The sequence below is a fragment of the Rosa chinensis genome, chromosome 3, assembly GCF_002994745.2.
Source record: "Rosa chinensis cultivar Old Blush chromosome 3, RchiOBHm-V2, whole genome shotgun sequence".
Lineage (NCBI taxonomy): Eukaryota > Viridiplantae > Streptophyta > Magnoliopsida > Rosales > Rosaceae > Rosa > Rosa chinensis.
In genome coordinates, this window is record NC_037090.1 from 35734690 (window position 1) to 35758628 (window position 23939).

Consider the following 23939-nt stretch of genomic DNA (forward strand, 5'->3'; position numbering starts at 1 on the left):
GGTTTTGAGACTTGTATGCGCATAATTTGGCTCTACTAGCCAAGCAGGGCTGGAGAATTTTGCGTAACCCTAATTCTCTGGTTGGAAGGTTGTTTAAAGCTCGTTATTTTCCTCATAGTGATTTTTTATCTGCTCTGTTAGCTCGTTCTCCTTCGGCTTGCTAGAGGGGAATTTGTACTGCCCAGTCAACTCTCAGGCGTGGTGTGAGGTGGCAGGTTGGTGATGGTGCTATGATCAGGATTTGGAAGGATGCATGGCTCCCTAGACCAGCTCTATTTCGTCCTATACGGTATGTCAACTCTGCCTTGATTTTGGTTAGTGAGCTATTGCGTCATGGACAGTGGGATAGCGATTTGATTGCGGCTAATTTTGATGAGGGTGATGCTTCTCTCATTCTTTCTATTCCTCTTAGCTCTAATCATGTAGCAGATAGATTGGTTTGGCATTATGACATGAAAGGAAGGTTTACAATCAAAAGTGCCTATAAACTGGCCGTCAGTTTGTTGCACCCTAATGTCGCGGCTAGCTCTAGTTCTGTAGAGTCCACTCCTACCTGGAAATCAATTTGGGCAGCCAAGATTCCAGGTAAAATTAAAGTTCACATTTGGAAAGCTTGTGCTTCAATTTTACCTACTGTTTCTCAGCTTCGAGATCGTAGAGTTTACCTCCAGGATGGCTGTTATTTTTGTAATGACGCAGAGGAGTCTGTTGCACATATCAGCAGGGAGTGTGCATTTGTGAAAGACCTGTTCGGTCTATTTCCATCTCTACAGCCAGTTATGGTGGCACCGGTGAGTTCTATTATTGATTGGTTGAGCTTCTGTCTGTCTTGCTTGTCGCATGAGGACTTTGAATTATTGCTTATGCTTATTTGGGGAGTTTGGAAGGAAAGAAATCAGAGAGTTTGGTCTGGGAAGTCTCATTCTCTAGCTCAAGTTCAATTCAAAGTGTTGTCTTTATTTCATAGCTTCAAGGCAGTTAGTGTGAAGCGCATATTCAAATTGGTTAGGCAGATCAAACCTTGGTCACCTCTTTCAGCTGGTTGGCTAAAAGTCAATGTTGATGGTGCTTTTGACGAGAATCTGCACAGGGGAGGACTAGGTGTTGTAGTCCGTGATTCCTTGGGTATTTTTGTTGCTGGTGCTTGTTGCCGATGTGATAATGTAACTTCTCCCTATATGGTGGAGGCTTTGGCTGGTCGCTTGGCTTGCCAGATAGCCTTAGAGTTTCATTTGTCACCTATTACTATTGAGACTGATTGCTTACAGTTGGTTAAGGCTATTTAGGCAGAGGGTGAGGATACTTCTGTGTTTGGGAGAGTTATTGATGATATCTCTCTGGCTTTGACCTCTTTGGCGGGTTCTTTCTTTTGTCATGTTTATAGGGAATCTAATAAGATTGCTCATAGTGCTATGATTTCAGGGTTGCAAGTTTCTTGGAGTGGGGATGTCCCTCCAGCATTTGATGAAATCCTTTGTAACAATTAGGTATTATCAATAAAGTTTGTCGTCCTTTTTTTCAAAAAATAAAAAAAAAAACTTAGTAGGATGAGTTAGATAAATAAAACACTAAAAGTTTAGTCCCCGTGTGATCTCTCAGACTTTTTGAGATATTTTGAGACTAGTTGACTCTCTCTCTCTCTCTCTCTCACAGAAATGAAGCACAGGGTATTGACCGTATTGTTGCTGTGCGGGGACTACATGGAAGATCAGGAGTTTATAAGCATTGCAGGCTTGACTCGCCGTCGATGCCGTCTGTCCGGGAAAGAAAGCCGGCGACGTCTGCCGCACTACCATTCATCAGTTCTCTCTTACTCACCAGGTTCACCTCTTCATTATTTGCATATTTGGGAAGAGAAAGCCGGCGACGTCTGCCGCACTTCCTTATTTTTTTTTTCTTTAATGTCTCCCAACCTGAAGGAATTTGGAGGGAGGGGTCATTTCATTTTGGATCTAGAACGAATAGGTTCAAGAGATGAGAGATTAAGGATACCCACCAGAAAGACTAATCCAATTCAAGTCATGCATTAAACAAGTGTGCATACCTCCTGGAAGGTCTTGGACAACACATCATGCACAAGGATCATGAGGGTGGGCTCTAGCCCCCCTCTTCCACCCTATTTCCTAAAAGCCAAGGCTGGAAAGCTTTGAAGTGATATGTTAGGTTCATACAGAAGCTATGAAACGTATATTGACTTCTTCTCTTGAATTAAGTAATCTACATATGCAATAATAGATGGGTACATTCTAAAGCTATATTGACCATTCGGCAATGTTTGAACCAAACCATCAACTGGCCTTTTCTGTTGTTTGTAATTGTCTGCAGTTATTTAGATTATAATTAACACTGAAATGATCGGATACTACTTCACATGCATTCGTAAACTCCTAGCTGGAAATTTAAGGACCTGTATTTTTGTTCATTATATAGATATTAATTATTATGTTACTTTACATTGACAAAAACAAAATCTTTTCTACTTTACCTAATAATACTCTTTTTTAAGTCTTGGTTTGCCTAATGATATAATTGTTTTGGCTGCACGTAATGTAAGTTTATCTTATTACTAGTTCTGTGATACTTGCATACAGTGACACTTGGATGTTTACCATTCTATTTCTTGGGTTGATTGAAAGATCAGAGAGAACTGCTTTCTAAACACTCTAGTAGCTAGGACGTACAGGAGTAGGAGGCATGCTCACTCAGCACCCTTATATACTTATCTGTGCATAGTTATGTAAGTTTAAAACCTGAGGAATGATGATCGAAGGTAGTTGGGAGAGCCGGTGTCTTACTACTATTGTATCACAGCTCACCTCGTCTTTAAGATGAAGACTGCCGATTTTTTTTTTCTCTCCAACTTTTTCTTGTCGTCTGCCTAACTATTGCACAGACCCATTTTCATTTTCCTCTTTTGGTAAGTTATCTGATCCACTTCTGTTATTTTCTCTTATTTGATTCAAGTCTTATACCCTACGAGTTTGATTAAATTCCTGTGAGAGATCTTTCAACTGTACTTGATACCCAACTGTTTCATAGTATTTATACTTGTTGGTATGGATAGAAAGAAACAAAAGAATGTTTGAAGCCCATGTTAGGTTCAACTGTTTCTTGAAAAAAGAAAACTTGCTGATCACTTCTCTTCTAAGTACTTGACCTCTTTGTTGCTGAAATTTGATGTGGTTGGATGTTTTTAAGAGCTAAACCTAATGGAGCCACACAACCATACTTTCAGTTTTCTACTTATAACTACAACCGGCTGGTTTGGTCTGCTGTATACAGTATACTTATATACATATGCTATCCGTTGCTTATGATTTTGAATGACATTTGTATAACAAATGAGTTCTATGGAGTTTTAAAAGCTAAAAACTGGTTTTGTTTTTGGTCTTGAACATATATAGTTAAATCAGATTGGTTGCTATTCCACTATTTTATAAAGCACCATCTATCATTTTATGAGATCTGGTAAATATTCTAGAAATATAATTTCTAAACTACTTATATTTCTAAGAAACCCAACCTATGTACAAATTGTGGTTTTTCAATTTAAGGTAGAAGCATCTCATTGAAATTAGACCTATAACAGATTTTCCTACAGATTAAGTACCAGGATATTTATGATGTGATATTATTGTACTCATACTTGTATTCCTCTGGTATTGTCAAACTTAGAGCGATTTTTATATATTGAAGGTCTAAATTTTAAAGCTCTTGGCCTTGCAACTTAGAGTTCAAGTAGTTTTTATTTCAAAGCTATACTTGACACTGTAAAATATAGTTTTCAGATTCATTGAGGAGGCAGTCTTTTAAGTTTGATTGTAGTAAGTTATTTTCATGACCAAACTATTGCTATCTATGTAATAAATGTATGTATCTCAAAAACGGACGACATTATTGTTAACATAATTCCTAGTTTGTCATACTTGCTGTGTTTGTGTGAAGAGGAACATAAAACGTCAATGCTTACAATTTTTAGATATGGGAGATGTTGCCTGTGCAAGATTTGAGAGTATCTAGAATGGAAATAAATATCTTGAAGTCTGTGAGATAGCATCCTTTCCATGTTTGATTTGCCCCTTGGACTTTGCATCAGCCAATAGATGTTTGCTTATGATTTTTACAGAGAAGGGCAATAAATATTATTACGGAGTTTAGCTAATGGTTGTGCTTTAGATCTAGTGGACTTCATACTCATGCATAGCTTTTCCTTTGATTTGACAAATTTCAATAGGAAATATTTAACTTTGCCTTCCGCTAGTATTCTTAATTCAGTCCACTATATTATATTTTTTATTGACAGTAGCATTCACCTGATCGCTTGGTGACCAGGTAATTTGTGTTCGCCCACACTTTAATTTCAAAGGCTGGGATGACCACAAATTTCAGTCTTTAAACATAAATCCAGAGGATGACCACAAATTCCCTAGTCACCAGGTGACCAGGTGTACATGACTGTGTTTATGTACGAATGCTGTTGTATGATCTTTTGATAGCAACCTAAGTTGAATTGGTGAAAGTCAAATGGAGAAGATTGATCCTTGCATATATTACTAATAAAATGGCACTAACTCTAGTTTGTGAGGAAAGCTATATGGAAAAGTAAAGCAGGAATGGTATTTACAGTGCTTTCTCATGCGTTATGAGATCGATAACCAACCTGTAATGGGACCTTGGAGGAAGCCACGCCTAATTACGGCGAAATGGTTGAGTGCATCTATTGGAATCTATTGACCCGAGATTTTTGTCACTTCTTGGGTATAAATCAGGCTAAATGGATATCCAAAGCATGATTTATTGATCCTAACAGTGGCTTAGTGCAAGCTTCATGAAATCTGCAGTGACTAAGTGGACATATATCTAAGTATACATGGCGATAGGGACAATAACCTGAATTGAATCACTTGGTTGATGCTCTTTGGAAAGATGCAGCTACCTATCTCATGTGTCCTCTAGGTAACTTTTTATCCAGTTACTATCATCCATTGAATCTAGTCTGTCCAACTGGGTATGCCTTTTCCAAGGGCTTGGACCTCACCTCCAAAATTTCCACAAGACTGGATGCACTGAGATCACAAAGTTAGGCTTGTAATAGTCGGCTTGTAATAGTCCTCATTGAGTTTCTTTTTTCTATGTCCAAGAAAACGAAGGTTTTCCATGCCTGAAGTCTAGGTGTAGGAACTGTGCTTGCTTCTGATGGCAGTGCCAAAAATTAAGGTACATGGATAAGGCCGGTTTACTCTGTCTCCCTATGTTTCGAGGTGGTGCTTACTCTTGGCACCTGGTCCATCTTTATTTGACTGCAGTTCTACTGTACGATTGGGTCTAGTTTCTGCATATGCACCATGGCATTGTCTAGCTCAACACAAATTTCTCTTTAGTATTTTATATTCTTATTTTGTTCTTGTTCGTTGCAGGCTGCCACCACTGACATTGTCCTCCTGTTCGATCGAGAGTCTGCCCACAACTTCTCAGGGGGCATATAGGGGGAGACCCACTCAAGGGGGACTCTCTCTGACGCCATCTATCATTTTTTGTCCACTCCAAAGGTGGGGAGGCCGAGCCACTGTAGATACACATCCATAAAAATTTCTATCTGTTTCATCCTTGTAAGTCTGTAACACAAATTGAGTTACATTCAGGAATCAGAGCCTCTCCGCCTTGTAGTGTGTGGATCCCAGTTATGCACCCTCTTGCATGGTGGGACTGACAATATTAGATGCAATAACAATAGCATGACGGTGTTATATTGCCTATATAATCCCATTTCACCAGGATTGAGAGTATGTGATGCAGCAGAGAGCAACAATTAGTGAGAGTATGGTTAGGGTGGGTTGGGGACTGTTGAGCGATGAAGAAAACAGGATGGTTTTAGAAGAAACAGAGGGTTCTTAGCTGTAGAAGGGAGAAATAGAATGAGGGAGGTTAGGGGAGAAAAGCCAAGGCTCCAAGCCTTCAATAAGATTTCATTTTAATTCATTCCTATCTGATTTGGGTTTACAAAAGGTAGCCATATTTATAGGCTTCAAACACAACCCTTAGACTCCTAGAACATCAGATGACTCTATTAAAGACTTATTAATAATAAGACCCTTGAATACTTACAGACTTAAATATATACGCTTAAAGCACTAGACTCATAAATACTCTGTTTGACTTGCAAGACCCTTAAACCACCACAGAGAGTTTCCTTTGGACCAAAAAAGGGTTGGGCTTAGTCTTAGGCTTCCAAAGAGGATATTTCTTTTCCAACCAACTTATGGCTGCTGCATTAGTATGGGAGTTGCATGTACAATTGGGAATCCAATTAGATTGGCTTTTTTGAATGGGTAATACGCAAGTGTATGTAGTTTTGATTAAGGCAGTCTACGTCTTCCATGATGTATCAAGGAGTTAAAGTTTACGAGCTATATGATTCATATAATTAACTGTTAGACACCAATGAGTTTTCTGAATATCGTTTATTAGCCTAGAATGGAGGAATCTCCAAAAGCAAAGGAGCAAAGACTACATAGGGGTTGGGGCCGGATGAAATTTGGGAGAGAGTTTGGTTCTGGTCTGCTTCGTGGGCTTCTATGTCACTGGAATTCAAAGATTTAACTCTTTCCTCGATTACTCTAGACTGCAATGCATCTGCAGCTGCTGCTGGAAACTTGTTGATGGAAAGTAAGTTGGCAGAAGCAGATGGACAATGAAGAATATCATGTAAGGGAAAGGTGGAGGAACATGTGTGAAGAAGAGAAGAACCAATGTGTTTAATGGAAAGGCTAGAATCATTACCAATACCACCAAGATTGTCGATATCGTGATATGGCTGAGGAGAAGCAATGTTACCTAGATTAGGAGTCACATGAGTATTGGCACCACTATCAGCAAGCCAAGTCACACCATCACCCGAAGAGGGAGTATTATAAGCAGCCATTGCAGTGAGTCGAGATGAGGGAACACGCCCTTCAAAAGCCATATTCATGCGATTGTAACAATCAAGTGCAGAGTGTCCAGGACGGCCACAAATTTGGCAATGGATGCGACCTCCGGAATGAAAAATGGATGGACTTGTCGTAGAAGCTGGAGCTGTAGGTGCAGGACCAAGAAGAGAAGAAGAGCCACGTTGACCAAAATTGTTATTAGTGCCACGAGAACCAGGAAGACCACGACCGAACAATGAGGACCCGCGACTAGCAAAACTGTTACCCCAAGAACCATAAGAACCACCGCGACCAGGCCCAATGAGGGAGGAAGGACCACTACGGCCACGACCGCGAGATCAGGAAGCATGAAGAGCGGAAGCTTGACCACCAAGATCAAGGGAAGGAAGACTATGTTCAGCATAACGGCGCTCGGCATTGAGTAGAAGAGCTTCAAGCGAGTCATAGGTTATGGGGGTGTCTCGGGCTTGGGCAGAGCTGACGGTGGTCTCATAAAGAGGACCAACATTATTCATGATTATGCTCACAAGATCATTATCAGACACAGCATCTCCAGCAAGGGCTAAGTTATCAGCAATAGCATTAATTTTGTCAAGAAAATCAGAAATTGACAAAGTACCACGAATAGTACGGAGAAGATCACTACGCAGCTGGAGGATCCTATTGTGAGACTTGGAGGCATATCTGGTAGCCAAGGAATCCCAAGTAGCAGCGGAAGAAGTAGAACGGGCAACGGTGGAGAGCACGGTGGGGGTCAGAGAGCCATTAATCCAACCTAACACCATTTGATCTTTTTCCATCCAGTTTTCATAACATGGATTAACCGTCTCCGTCAACTTGCCTTCTTTGTCTGAGAGAAAGCAGGGAGGGCAGGGTTCAGTACCATCAGCAATACCCATTAGCTTGCGGCCTTTGAGAAGGGGGGAGATTTGAGCAAGCCATAAGGGATAGTTGTTTCTGTCTAGCCTGATGTAAAGGGAATGAGAGATATTGGGAGAGGAGTCAGAGGAGGAGGAGGAAGTGGAGGAGGGGGCCATTGGAAAAGAGAGGTTTGGTATGTTTTCTTTCTGTTTATGTCGTTAGACGTTTTGTGCTCTTGATACCATGAAAAACATATGATTGAGCTCAAAACCACACAGAAAGCTTGTGGGTTATGTGATGTATTTATATTGATATGTACACGAGTTACAATAGAGATAGAACTCAAACAACAAAGTGATAACAGGATACAAAGAGATAAACTATGTATAACTGAACAATTATCTATCTAAGAGGCTTCAGGTGACTGTGGCAGAGATACATCTAACATGATTAGCTTGAGTAACTGAATCCTTATCATGTGAAACAACCGAAATACTGGGAGAGAGAGATGTGGATAAGGACAAAGATGGATCAGATGATGATGAAGAAGATTATCGCTTATCAGGGATGACGGTTATGTTTCCACCAGGTTTTTGTTCAGGTCATACAGATTCTTCCAGTATCTACTTTCTCTTTGTTGTGATACATCGAGGCTGGCCATGAGCAGTAATGGACTTGTGGTCAGAGCACAAGATCATGGCTAAGTGAAATAATTGCTCTAATATCAAAACAATTAGAACTAATCTGGAGATGTTTTTGTTTGTTTTTTTGGTCTAGTTCTAGAGTGACTAACAGTGTACTCAACTTGACCCCAAGGTCCACAAAATAGGAATTTACAACCACAGTACATTCTTTGCATTCTCACGGACAAGAAATTTGCAACAGAACCAGTAGAATATCTTTGCAAAGAAATCACCATAAGTTCCATCCCTACTTGACAATACACTAATAATTAGCCAACTAGGTTTTCTAACGGATGATCTGGCTTTGTACTTGTCACGCCCCTGATTTTTAACACAATTAAAAATCGATATATAATCTCATACTTATATATGCGTGATCGTTCAGCCACCAATACAAAATACATGGAAATTTTTTCCATTAAACTAACACATATTGATGCCCTGAACCTTCAAAATTAATATACACTCGCTCCACATAGTTATATATTACACAAGCTTACGAATTAAATTGTCAACAACAAAATAAAATGTAAATACTCCTCAGAGCTCACTACAAGCGGAAGTCTTAATAACGGTAAAATCACAGACTGACTTCCTACTGTTAAGCTGCAAGCACGCTACCTCAGCATCAGCCACGATTATCCTGACCTGCAGAATTAACCCCTACACCTTTTGAATGGTGCACCGGGTTGCCACACAACAAACCCAGTAAGCTTTTGCAAGCCCGTATGAGTAATTCAAACCACACATGCATAACTCGTCCAACGAGGAAACCCATCATCTCGTAAAGAGAAACACACACCCTTTTTTCCCAAAACAAACACATTCTTTTACCAAAAGAACACAACACAATCACCCCGTGACGAAAATCATATAAATCGTTAACCTAACAATTGAAATATGATTAATCAATCCCACCTGGATAAACAACCAATCGGTCCAACTTGGACAACAACCAATCGGTCCAACTTGGACAAGCAACACATCGGTCCAACCTGGACAAGCAACCAATCGGTCCAACCTGGACAAACAACACATCAGTCCAACCTGGACAAACAACCAATCGGTCCAACCTGGACAAACAACACATCGGTCCAACCTGGACAAACATCAACATACCTTAATCATATCTATCGTTAACCTAACAAATAGAATATGATTCATAAGTCCTCCCCGGACATTTAAAAGAAAGAACGGGAAATGATCATTTACCCAATTTTAGCTTAAAAATTGCCCACTTACCCAAACACTCTAAGAGATTGCCCACTTACCCAAACACTCTAAGAGATCATTTCCCTAATACCTAATTAAGTATTTTTTTTATTCCTTTTTATTTATTTTTAAGACAATTTTGCCCTCTCCTTCTTTGTCACTTAGAGAGAGAAGTCATCGGAGTCCTTGCCGGACTCCGGCGACCGGTCACCGGAATCCTGAATCCGGCTACCGGACCGGTGACCGGATTCTGGCGTCTGATTTATTACTCCCCAATAATACCTAGTAATCATATTATTGCCCCCCAATAATCATATTATTGCCCCCCAATAAACATATTATTGCTCCCCAATAACAAGTTTATTGTGGATCAATAATTTGTGAAAAATGAAGATGTTTTGAATTTTGAAAGCTTTCGGAGGTTTATTCAAATAAATAATCTTATTATTGCCACCCAATAATCTTATTATTGCCCCAACAAACATTTTACTGCCCCTCAGTAATCTTATTATTCCCTCCCAATAATCTTATTATTACCAACCAAATCATAATAAAAAAAACAATCACTACTGGCAAAATCTATTCTAGTAAACACTGAACCATACACCACCCAATAATCATTTGTTTATACATTTATACCAACTGAAATCATAATTTCCAAGTCAATTTTGAAAAAGTTTGCTGGGCAAAAGTCAAAAATCACCAAACCAAGCATATAATATGCACTAGAGAAACATACAACAATGATCTTCTACCACGTATGACTTAATGGCCCTATGAGTTTTCTTCTTTGTTAATTTCCAACTCCATTGTCTTCATCCCACCAAAATATGCAGAGCCCAGTACTACGGAACAAGTATCATCATCATCATCATCATCATCATCATCATCGTGCTCTACAGCTGGCTTCAACTTCAGCACACTCGTACCTAATGTCCTTCTTCTTTTTCTTCTTCTTTAACATCTAACTCACAGACTTGATCCTTTACCCACTCTGAAATGGATTCGACCGGCACTCCTCACCGAACATGAAGTATCCAGCTAAAGCCCAACCTCTACTCCATCGTAGTCGTCCACAACGACGATGATTCCAACTTTAAATCCGAGTGAGACCAGAAACAATAGCGATGCGACAATTTCAAGATCTCCACGGACAAAGAACCCGACCCGTATGCTCGCGACGAAGACGACGACTCCTCCACCCTCCCTCTACTCCTCAAACGCCTCCCAAGGACTTCGGCAGCGGCGCCTCCCTCAACTACTTCGACGACAACAACGGCGATTTTTGCTTCGTGATCGTCAAGAGCGACCGCAATCGGACCACGAGGAGGTTGCGTGACTAGGGAGTCGGCGGCGGAGGAGCAGATCTATCGCTGACTGGGATGATGAGGAGGACCAACGGCTGTGGCAAGTGTGCAGACCTCCGACGACGGGCTCGGGAAGCAGATGAAAGAGAGAGTGTGGCATGCTTTTAATTTTATAATGAGAGTTTGTCCAAAATAGTCTTTTTACTTTTAAATGGGGTAAGTGGACACACTAATCTCTTACTGGAGTAAGTGGGTTCATATTTGCTCAAATTTGGGTATTTGGTCAGGGCTCCAAGAAAGAATCCCCGAAACTCCCTTTTAAAGACACGTACTCATGAGCATCAGATAGCTCCCCGCTACCCCCCATGATGTACAATGGCAACAGACTAGAGCTCTAACTGATCGTATCCACTCACCAGGCCAAAGGCGTGAAGTCCCGATCGTCACACAGATCACCACACAGGTCATCACACAAATCATCACACAAATTACTACACAGGTCATCACACAGATCACTACACAGGTCACCACACAGATCATCACACAAATCACTACACAGGTCACTACTAGCAACCCCGAATCCTCAGACCTTCCCAGGTCGTCAGATTCAAAACATTTAAAAGCAGTCGCTCATGACCAAAATGTTACTCAACTCTCTAAAGGAGATGCCACCCCGTGACCTCTGATCATCAGACCTCCCTGGTCGCCAGATCAAAACATTAAACAACTCACACCAATCTTGACATTTTTCAAACAAATAGAAATTCTCAATTTCTAACACAATGTCTCCTGAAAAGTCAAGCCTCAAAGCAATAGAATGAAACCCATCAATCCCTATTGCATAAATCACCCATCAACCCACAAGAATATACATATTTCACGTAAATATATATATACGTGGTCATTCACTTAGGAATACCACTAATATCAACTATAGTTTGCGGTTAAATAAACAACGCCAAAACAATAATGGTAATTCCGTTCGTAAATGAACGTTGTGAGATTACTCACCTTGATACGCTCAAAGCAAGCATATAATTTAACCCTTTAAACATCATTAGTAGTATAAGCAAATAGGGATCGTTCTATTCCGGGGATTGAGGGTACACCTGTCAATGTAAGACAATTTAAACAATTAAAATAAAAACAAAGTATCATATTCACACATAAACACTATTTACGATTTTAGGGGGGGATTTTAGATTTTTGGTTTTTTCGAAAATTAAAAGAAAGAATAAAACTAAGTATAAACAAAAACACAAATACAAAAATGAAATGTAAGAAACAAAGATTAAAACCAAGTTCATGATTAAATTCGAATGAATCCTACATTGTTCTTCCAAGTCATGTGAAAGGAGTTGATCATGTGAAACATTAGAAAGCAAACGATTTCCCATATTTTACTTTCAACGCTAATTAATTTAAGTGAAAACACATAGACTAATCCTATCAAACATGTAATCAAGCCCTAGAAAGCTAGTCAATCATACACATTCAACGCATGAAACACATAGAAAGGCTATCAACTCAAGTGTACAACTTAGTATGAATAAGTTCACCTAATTGCAATCCTTTTCAATTGAATTCGTTTTTTGTCCAAAACCTTTACTACTTTTGATTTAAGTTCATAACACAAAAAGTTGAATCATGTTCTTAAATCTAGCACCATTCATATCAAAACCCTAAGTGTTTCGAACCACATAAGATTAAAATACAAAAGATATCTATAAAGCAAATTCAATCGAACAATCACACATAAGCAACTTTGGAATCATAACATAAGAATCGAAATCCTTTATTCAATCATAAAATTTCAGAATTTAAACCTTGTTCAAACATAAACGTTAACTAGAACAACCTTTAACGAAATCAAACAAGGAGAATCAAAAGTGATTACAAGAAAGAAGGTTGAATTACACCGTGAATGGAGATGGTGATGAAGAACTCGAATGATGAACTAATGAAACTCGAAAGCAAGCTTCAAAGTTCACGGCTTCAAGGTGGAATGGTGGAGATGCTCACGGCTTGGTCTTGCTTCTTCCTTCCTTGCTTGAAAACGCCAAAAGATGAACTAGAGAATGGAGAGCTTTTGAAGTAATTTCGGAATTAAGGGGGATTGTTGAGACGTCTAGGGTAGAGAGTATATATAGGGAACGGCCAAACTTGGTCTCCAAGCCGTGGATTTTCTGTTTATTTTCCAAGGAATTAAATTAATAATTCCACATAGCTTCCACCAATGATAAATTGCCAAGTAAGCCCTAGTGTGTCATCCAACCAATCACAAAATACCAAGATGATTCCCTAATATATTCTTGCCGAAATTCCTTGAATATATTTATGATTTTCTTCTCATATTTCGGCCAAAATATCCTTAGGGTTTCTAAGAATGCATCTAGACGCCTTTTGGTTCTTTTCTTGATTTCTTTCCTTAAACTCCACCCTAGAAAATCTCTTGGCATAATCTTTTATTTTCCTCTTGATTTTCACGCCATCTTTCTCTTCTCCCTTTGGTTTTCACGGCAAAGCATCCCTAGGGTTTAGGTTTTGCGTCACAAACCCTAATTTCATGGGCTTTCATGGGCCTTGATCCATTTTGCCGAAAATCCAACTCAAATCCATAGGGTTCTTGGGCCTCGTTGCTTCAACTTCAAGCCTTTTCATCCTCCAACGTCAAGACACTTCATTTTTCCATTTCTTTTTCATGGTTGCGTTGGAAACTTGCTTGGTAAGCCTTCCTCCATTTCGCAGGGTTTCCTGGTTGAAACAGGAAAGCTTATTTCTTCATTTCTGCTCAATTGTGTGGCCCTTTTCGTCTCATATTCGCTCGTCTTGATGTTCGCAAGCTCTTCTTTCCATTCGTGAATTCATTTCCACTTTTTAGCTCCGAGGTCCTGAAAATAGAAACTATTACTGAAAATAGAAACTTTCCTAAAACGAAAATAGAAACTTTCTAAAAATGAAAAATAGAAACTTACTAAAAGTGAGAAATAGAAACTTTCCTAAACTAAGAATGGAAACTTGCCAGAAATGAGAAATGGAAACTACAAAAATAGAAACTTTCTACAATAAGGAACTTTCCCAATCAAAGAATGGAAACTTTCCCAAACAGGGATTTTTCAAGGAAATGGCGCAGAAAATGTAGGGAAATGCAGTTAAAACGTCACATTAAAATGCTCATATCACACCTCGAAACTCCCGCTGCGTTTTCAATATAGAACAAAGTAGCCACACCACCAACAACCGTCCAAGGATACTTCGTCAAGTACCTAATCACAATCGGTTTCCACTTAGTAACAATTCACATACAATTTAAGTCTGAAACCCCCGTTTTGAACTAAAATCCCCAAAGTGACGCCAATCGAGGCGAAACCACATCCGAGACCACCCAATGTCTCCGGAATACTTCTATGATCGATATGCCAAAACCACAAGTCGATCGGACTCTCGGATCCTCATGGATCGAAGCATCAAACAGTCCGAAATCGTAAAAATCACAATATATTCATACGATCTCCAAAAATTGCGTATTATATATCAAAACACTCGTATCGACAAGTAGATGATCTATAATACCAGAAACTGACCATTCCATGGCCGGAAGGCCACCAAAACGCTGCCACAGTCGGCAGTGCAACCACCACAGGCCAAAACTCAAAACTAGATTAATCCAACCGGCCAAAATGTCAAGAACATCACATAGATCAACTTTAATACCTGGGGTTCAGGCCAATCGGCCTAGATCGCCGCCTATTGCCGCCACAAGCCGCCGTGAACTGTTCACCTTGAGTTGATACGATTCCGACGTGAATCGAGCCAAACAAACACCATGGATCGCTCAGGGAGGCTCCTACGAACTCACCACTGGAACCATGAAGCCACGACGTCCCGGAGCTACGTTTTCCAACAGGGTCCGAAAACACCAAACTGAGCCGCCTTGCTGCGCCGCCACAGTCGGGAATCACCGCTAGAGGATACCAGACGGACGACCAGACGGAGGAGACGAACCTGCTGACCAAGTTTCATGGTCGGAGACCGCCGGAGCTCGCCAGAAAAGCCGGGTCGGATCATCCTGATCCGGGTCGGGTCGAGTGGCTGATGAGAGAGAATGGAGGATTTCTGAGTTTCCGGAAACGGAAACTTACCAAAATGAAAATAGTAACGTTCCCAAAAGGGAAACCCCTATATATAGTAACTTTCCAAAATCTTCAAACGCTCATAACATTCACATACGAACTCCGATTTCCGCGTTCCACATATCCACGAACTCGTATCAATGCGCTCTACAACTTTCGTGAAGGAAGTTTTCAGAGAATCTCAACATATCAAAAGTCAACCTTGAACCCTCCCTAAATGATGCTTTTCGAATAATTATTCGCCTGAAACACTTTCGCTCCATCCACGAGCCACGATCGTCCAATAACCACTAATTAATTTCCGGAAAATCCTTGGAAAATAAATACGAATTTCCGGGGCATCACAGTACTGTACATATAACTACGAATCTTGAAAGCTATATTTATTTCCTACCGCTCCCTTTTTGTTTTACTCTGTTTCTTGTTTTCATGAGTATTCCTTTTGTTGCAGACATATTCTGAATTACGTGGTCAATTTTACACTCAATCAGTTGTCAAAATTTTTTTTTTACACTCAATCCAACATTCAATGACGTTGAAGCTGACAATTATGATGGATTAATAACCCCAGGATGGCTGGCTCCTGAATATCTTGCTATTGATGCATCAGTTGTAGATCTGATGAAAAAATTTACAGACTCCACAGAGCAATGCTATTTTCCATGGACAATTTGTCTAGCAGCTGCTGGCTCAGTTAAAGGTTGGAAGTCCACAGCATAAACTTCTCTGGGAGACCGGGACCTGTACTTGTTGCTGCAGGTGCTCACTGGGTGGAACCAGAGACCATGGTGGCGTGTCTTGTTGATGGTAACATAATCACAGGGGCTACGTATGAAGACCATCCCAAGTTCTTTAGGGCTTTTTTGAAGGCACTAGGAGGCGACATAACTGGTTCAGATAGAAGAGTCCTAATTCTCTGTGGAGTAAGTTTTAGTTTCCTTATTTAGATTTATTTCCCTTTGTTGCAATGACAAACATATGATCAGGCTCAAGTTAAAACACAAGGGTTATGCTCCAAAGTGCTGAAGAAGCCCAGCAGAAGCATATAGGAATACGGTGGTCTAGAAGTTCTCTTTTGTTGACTGCTAATACTGTGCATTAGACAGTCAATATATGCAATCCATAAACATACATGCATAATTTGGCATACAAATAATTTCAACAAAGAGAGTTGATGTAGATGTAGCCTTGACATATTTTATCCTTGACATATTCTATCAAAGAGAGAGGGTAGGAAGCCTGACTGGACTTTATGAGATGCATCATAAATCTCATTTGTTGGATTCCGTGATTAGTTCTATGGGTGCATGCCACATCAATATATTAGTGGTTTTTTAATTGATGGAATAGTAAGCCTATTTCGTCACATTTCACACTTTAACACCTATTTATGCGTTGTCAATTTGACTGAATTTGATTTTGACTAGGAATTGTGATACAACCTAACAGTCATTGAAATACCTTAAAGAAGAATCGTAAAAACTAATGACAAATAGTTCATTTCTTCATTGTGCTGATTTAGCATCCCCCTCTATGACATTAGTTATTCGTAGTTGTTAATTTTGGGTTCTTTATGTTGTTGTGCTTTGGCTAATTGTCACTCTTAAAATAATTAATCAAAAAGTATGTTGTTAATTTAACCTGTTGTATGTCACGTTATATTATTATTATTATTGGTATTAGTATTACTATTATTATTGTTATTTTTTAAATTATTATTATTATTATTTTATTTGTTTTGGCTATTTCTTTCACTTCCCAGCCTATTCTTGTTTTGGCTTGTCCAGTATTGATAGCGCTTAGAAAATCCTAATGATGCAATCCTTATTAGGATGATAAGAAAGAGCATTTCACGGAAATGAATTAGTACAATATGCATAGGCTTTCCCTGTTAGCTTTTGCTCTTAAAACTTGTATATTGTGGGTTTACTGGTGACTGCTGATCACTGCTGGCATTTTAAATTTCAATGCCCGATTTTGCAGTACTCCTAAACCTGTCTCTCTAACACACTGACATTATCAAAGTAGAAGCTAGCAGCTCATCGTATATGCCAGTTGTAGCCTTTTGTTGCCCCTTCTGTTGGTCCTATCCATGTAAATTCTTTTTTGGTTCTATTCTGAATCAAATTAGTGCTTGTTCAACAAATTCAAGATTTGCTGCTCTTTCCAAAACAGAAATGTATGAGTAACCCTATAATAAGGTAAAAGGGGTATATGAATTACTGCTTGTCTACATAATATCTGCCAATTACTAGAGTCTTAGATGTCCCAAAGTTACTTTGACCTATCCCCGATATTTGTAGGACTTTATGGAAGATTATAAGGTAGCTGTGCCTTTTCAGTCGCTTCAAGCTCTAGGGGGCCACGTCGATGGATCTTGCCCCAAGAAGAAAGCTGGTTATATTTGTGCAACTGCTGTCCATGATTTTGAAGGTGATCAAACCTACATTGAGAAGCCAGGACATAATTTCACTTTAACAGCTAATTTTGAAGGGGTTTAGATGCCTCCAGTTATGATGCTCTTGTAATCCCTGGCGGTCGGGCTGCAAAATATTTGGCACTATATAAGAAAGTTATTGAACTAGTGGAACAATTTATGGAAGCCAAGAAACCAGTTGCATCCATCTGCTATGGGCGCAAGAGATTCTAGCTGCTGCCGTTGTTCTACAGGTAGGCTATATATTGACACGAGCGTCTTTATTACATAGGAGCTACATGGCATTCAGTTGAAATTCGAGTAATTTCATTTTTTTTTTCTTTTAGTCATACTGCACCTGGTGGCAGTCCGTATCGAAACATAGAGGAAGCTGGTAGTGTTGGCATCCAATTCTACTGTCTCCTGCAGTATAGCCTGTTTGGCTTGAGTAAAAACCGAGTTTTGGGGGGTTAGTAGCATTAAAATTTCAATTGCAGTTAAATCATCTACTTTTGCTAGTTGGGTTGAGTTTAGTGTGTAGAGCTTGTGGTTACCTCTGTAAGATCAAATATGGACATAACACATATCATCATAAAGTAATTGATGATTAGCTTAATATCAATCCTAGTTTAACATGGATACAAACAGTAAATCAATACTAGTGACTTAATGAATAGTGTATCAATTCATTAAGGATAGTAATCCATTGCTTAGTCTACAAGGAAGGCTACAAGTTGTGATACATTAAGAATCTAACTAGGAAACCTAATCCGATGAGTAATGCTTTAATGGGAAGCTTCTTGAGGGTTAAGTCACCTATATATATACAGATGAATTGGTCCCTGATTACTACCACGACTATTGCATAAGTTCTGTCCATTGAGAAGCAAGTTGGTAAGTAACAGAAGACCATATTCAGTGATCGTGTTTGCAGCTGCATAAGATGGAATCTATGCCAGTGATTGCTGAAGGTAAGCCTTAATCCCTTTTATGATTGTGTGCATATATTGTGAGCATGTAATTATGGTTTTACAATTGGTATCAGAGCATAGGCTCACATATATCAAAATCGTTTTAGGGTTTTGCAAAACAAATATAATAAAAAAAAAAAAAAAAAAAAGGTTTTTGCTTTACGGGTCAAGTAACTGACCAAGTCACTGACCATGTAACTGGTCATGTAACTGATCAAAGTAAGTTACTTAAGTCGATTGCTGCATCTGGTTAATTATCAAATTCACGCTTCCGCTGTGATTTTTAGCAGCAAATTGGGGAAAAAGCAAAAATAGGTTTTTCTGTGAAATTGATTTCGATTCATAGCATGATAATTGAGTTTTTGATTGTGCTCAAGAACACTAGTTGCATTCCCGGCGTGCGTTCGGACAGAGTAGATGGTGACCGGATGAAATTTACAATTTCTTGATTGTTCTGTGGTTTCTTGGAATCAAATCAATTTTGGTTATGCTTGAATATGCATGTTGAATTGATTGATGATATGGTATTGTATCTGTGATTGTGTAAAATTGCATGAAGAACAAAATCTCCCAGAATTTGTTTACACAATTAAAATTGATAGATACGAGAGCTTTATTTTCTTACAAGGATGAATCTGGGTAGAATATAAAGTTAAAAGCTCATGGGTTTTGTGGTTTTCTGTTGGCATAAGTGATTATGATGCACAAAGCATTCGTCATTGATGTTGGCAGAAAACAATGATCAGGTCACTGACCATGTAACTGGTCAGGTCACTGACCAAGTAACTGGTCAGGTCACTGACCATGTAACTGGTCAGGTCACTGACCATGTAACTGGTCAGGTAACTAATCAAGTATCTGATCGAGTAACAAAACTGAAATTGTGTTTTGTGTTTTAAAACTATGCTTCAGTTTTATCTTCCAAAGAAGTGGTCAAGTATGGTTTTAGAATACAAAACAGCAATATGCGTGCTTGATGAAAATAAATACGGATACTTAGAAATTTTTCTTCTGTCTAAAGATGTGGATAAATTTCTTTGGATAACTTGTTTTCATTGAACATGGTATATTGATAAAGAACTCCAGGATGTTATGCTTCTGCTCAAAAGTGTTGCTTAACATTATTTTTGGTTATGGACTGATATGAATGCAAGTATGGATTGTTTAGGTTTTCTGTATGTTCTTGTTTTGGTTGCTTAAAGCTAAATAAAACACAGAAAACTTAAAGTTATTTTCTTTACAAATTGAGAACTCACACGAATTTTTGTTTTGCTCCTTAGGTAACTCTTACATGAACTTGAACAGTGTCTTGATGCTAACTGGAACCAACTATAGAGCTTGGCTAGATTCTGTAGAGAACTATATGGGAATGCATGAGAACATAGACTATTGCTTCACTGAGGACAAACCTGAAGAGTTAACTGAAAAGAGCCTCAAGAAAGAAACTGATCTTTACAAGAAGTGGCATAGATCCAATAGAATGGCTAAGAACCTCATTCGTACCTCTATGTCCAAGACTGTCAGAGGAAGTATAGAAGAACCTGAGCTAGCATCAGATTTTTTGGAACTCATAGGTGCTAAGTTTAAAGAAAGTGAAAAGGCAGAAGCTGCTAGGCTAACCAAGGAGTTTCATGATTTGAAGTACATGGGTTCAGGGGGAGTTAGAGAGCATATTATGAAGATGATCAATATAAATGGCAGACTCAGGGAGCTCTTGATGGGGGTTAGGGATGAGCAGGTAGTGCATTATGCACTACATTCCTTGCCTAACAGTTTTAGTCATCTTAGGACCAGTTACAACTCTCAAAAGGGAAACTGGACTCTAGATGAACTTATATCCATCTGTGTGGATGAAGAATCTAGGATCAAGGAAGAAAAGGAACCTGCTACAACCATTAACCTCATTGAGAAGCCTAAAAGGAAAAAGCCCCAAAATAAGCTCAAGCCTATCAAAGCCATAACTAAGAGTTCAACAGCTGCAGTGGCCAAGGAAAATAGGCCATTTAGGTTCAAGTGCTACTTTTGCAAAAGAGTAGGACACATGAAAAAGGACTGCACTGGCTATAAAAATTGGTTAGCCAAAAAGGGTAAGATTTTTTCTAATACAGTTTTTTCTTTAGAAATTAATCTTATAAATGTTGAACCACAGTCTTGGTGGATAGATTCAGGCTCACCTATTCATATTACTAATTCTTTGCAGGGATTCATAAGGAGGAGAATCCCAAAAAGTGATGAAGTGAACCTGTGTGTAGGCAATGGCATGAGAGTGGCAGTCAAGGCTATTGGAACCTTAAAGCTCGATTTAGGATTAGGAAAATTGTTAGTTTTGGACAATGTTTTTTATGTACCCTCCATGAGAAGGAATTTGGTTTCGGTTTCTCTTTTAGTAAAATCTGGTTGTAGACTTGTTATGGATAGTAATGGAATTCTTATTTCTAAAAATTCTGTTCAAATTGGTTCTGGTGTTATTATGAATGATTATTTACAGTTAAATTGTTCAATGGCTCAACAAGAAATTTTACTTGTTGAAAATAACACAAACAGTACTAACACTTTAACAGGTGTTAAAAGAACCAAACTAAATGAAAAGTCTGCATTTTTATGGCATAGAAGACTCGGCCATGTTTCAAAAGAGAGACTGAAAATTTTGGTGAAAAACAACATCCTAAATGAACTTGATTTTTCTGATCTAACAGACTGTGTTGAATGCTTTAAGGGAAAAATAACTAATACTAGAAAGAAGACTGCATATAGAAGCCAAAATTTATTAGAACTCATACACACTGATATATGTGGACCATTTAGGCATCAAACTATCTGTGGGAATGTGTATTTTATCATATTCATTGATGACTTTTCTAGATACAGTTATATTTATCTACTTTCAGAAAAGGCACAAGCATTGAAAGCCTTTCAAATCTTTAAGTCTGAGGTAGAAAATCAACTGGAAAAGAAAATCAAAACAGTGAGGTCAGATAGAGGGGGAGAGTTCTATGGAAAGTACACTGAATCCGGCCAACAAAAGGGTCCATTTGCCTTGTTTTTGCAAGACAATGGAATTAAAGCTCAATACACAACACCCTATAATCCACAACAGAATGGTGTTGCAGAGAGAAAGAATAGGACTCTTTTGAACATGGTTAGATGTATGATGTGTACAATTGGTTTGCCTAAATTACTGTGGGGTGAGGCTTTAAAAACTGCAAATTATATTTGCAATAGGACACCTAGCAAAGCCATAGAAAATACTGCTTTTGAGCTTTGGTGTGGCAGGAAACCTAGTCTTCATCACTGTCATGTTTGGGGATGTCATGCAGAAGCTAGGATTTATAATCCAAGCTTGAATAAACTTGACCCCAAAACTGTTAGTTGCTATTTTATAGGTTATCCAGATAAATCTAAAGGCTATAAATTATATTCTGCTCATCATTCACCTAGAATTTTTGAAACACATCAAGTAAAGTTTCTAAGTGAAAAAGTTCACAATACAAACCTTGAGGATTTAACCTCAGATTTTGAGGAAATTGTGTCAGATGAGAATATAAGTGTAGCATTACCTTTAGAACAAGATGTAACTGATCATGTCACTGGTCACGTAACTGACCATGTCACTGACCAAGTAACTGTACCTGGTCGAGTAACTGGCCAAGTAACTGACCATGTCACTGACCAAGTCACTGACCATGTCACTGACCAAGTCACTGACCATGTAACTGACCAAGTAACTGTGCCTGGTCAAGTCACTGCCCATGTCACTGATCAAGTAACTGTGCCTGGTCAAGTCACTGCCCATGTCACTGACCATGTAACTGACCATGTAACTGTACCTGGTCAAGTAACTGGCCATGTAACTGAACCTCAAAATCCTTCAATGGCTCTGCCTAGAAGATCACAGAGAGCAAGAAAACCAACTTATGGGGGGAAGAGAGTGACTACATTGTTTATCTGCAAGAAGCAGAAATTGAAATGGATTGTGCAGAGGACAATGATCTAACTACATTTAATCAGGCCATTGAAAGTAATGAATCTCATCAATGGCAGCAAGCAATGGAAGCAGAAATTAATTCCATGAGTCAAAATACAGTTTGGGAATTAGTTGAACCTGACCCCAACCAGAAGCCTATAGGTTGTAAATGAGTTTTCAAAACCAAAAGAGATGCAAATGGCAATGTAGAGAGACATAAAGCAAGATTAGTTGCCAAAGGTTTTACACAGAAGGAGGGCATTGATTTTACTGAGACTTTTTCTCCAGTTTCTACAAAAGACTCGTTTAGGATAATCATGGCTTTGGTGGCTCATTTTGATATGGAGCTGCACCAGATGGATGTTAAAACAGCTTTCTTGAATGGTGAACTAGATGAAGTGATTTATATGAGGCAACCAGAAGGTTTTGTGCGAGCTGGAAGTGAAAACTTAGTGTGCAAATTAAGAAAATCAATTTATGGCCTAAAACAAGCTTCTAGACAGTGGTACAAGAAATTTGATTATGTGATTTCTACTTTTGGATTTACAGAAAATCTTGTTGATGAGTGTGTTTATTTGAAGACAGTTGGGAACAATTTTTTTTTTCTGGTACTCTATGTGGATGATATACTTTTGGCTAGCAGTAACATTAAATTGCTTAAAGATACCAAGAGTTTTCTGTCAAAGAATTTTGACATGAAAGACTTAGGAGAAGCATCCTATGTACTAGGTATTGAGATTAAAAGAGATAGGGCACAGAGACTACTTGGTTTGTCTCAACAAAATTATGTTACCAAAATTCTAAAGAGATTTGGTATGGAGAAGTGTGCAACTGGAGAAGTCCCCATGTCCAAAGGAGATAAACTAACCAAGAAGCAAAGTCCCAATAGTGATGTTGAAAAGGAAAATATGGAGTCAAAGCCTTATGCCAGACTTGTAGGAAGTCTCATGTATGCACAAGTCTGCACTAGGCCTGACTTGTCTTTTGCAGTAGGGATTTTGTCAAGATTTCAATCTAATCCAGGCCATGAACATTGGGTAGCTGGGAAGAAAGTGTTGAGGTACCTGCAGAGAACTAAGGGTTATATGCTAGTTTATAGACAAGTGGAGGATCTGAAACTCATTGGATTCTCAGACTCAGATTTTGCAGGGAATTATCCGGACTCCAAGAAATCGACTTGTGGATATGTGTTCATGCTTGCAGGAGGTGCTATTGCTTGGAAAACCATGAAACAAACACTTGTTTCAACTTCTACTATGCAAGCTGAATTTATTGCAGTATATGAAACTGTGTGTGAAGGACTTTGGATTAGGAATTTTCTCATGCAGACCAAAGTATTGAGTCACATTGTGGCTGGAACACTTGTGATTTATTGTGACAATGAGGCTGCAGTTTTCTTTAGCAAGAACAGTAAAAGATCAAATAATTCTAAACATATTGATCTAAAGTATTACAGTGTTAGA

The 23939-nt window shown here is 38.9% G+C and overlaps 1 pseudogene; it reads left to right on the forward strand.

Moving 5' to 3' along the window:
• Positions 1-1447: 1447 nt before the first annotated feature.
• On the forward strand, positions 1448-17939 carry LOC112194500 (annotated as a pseudogene).
• The last annotated feature ends 6000 nt before the right edge of the window (positions 17940-23939 follow it).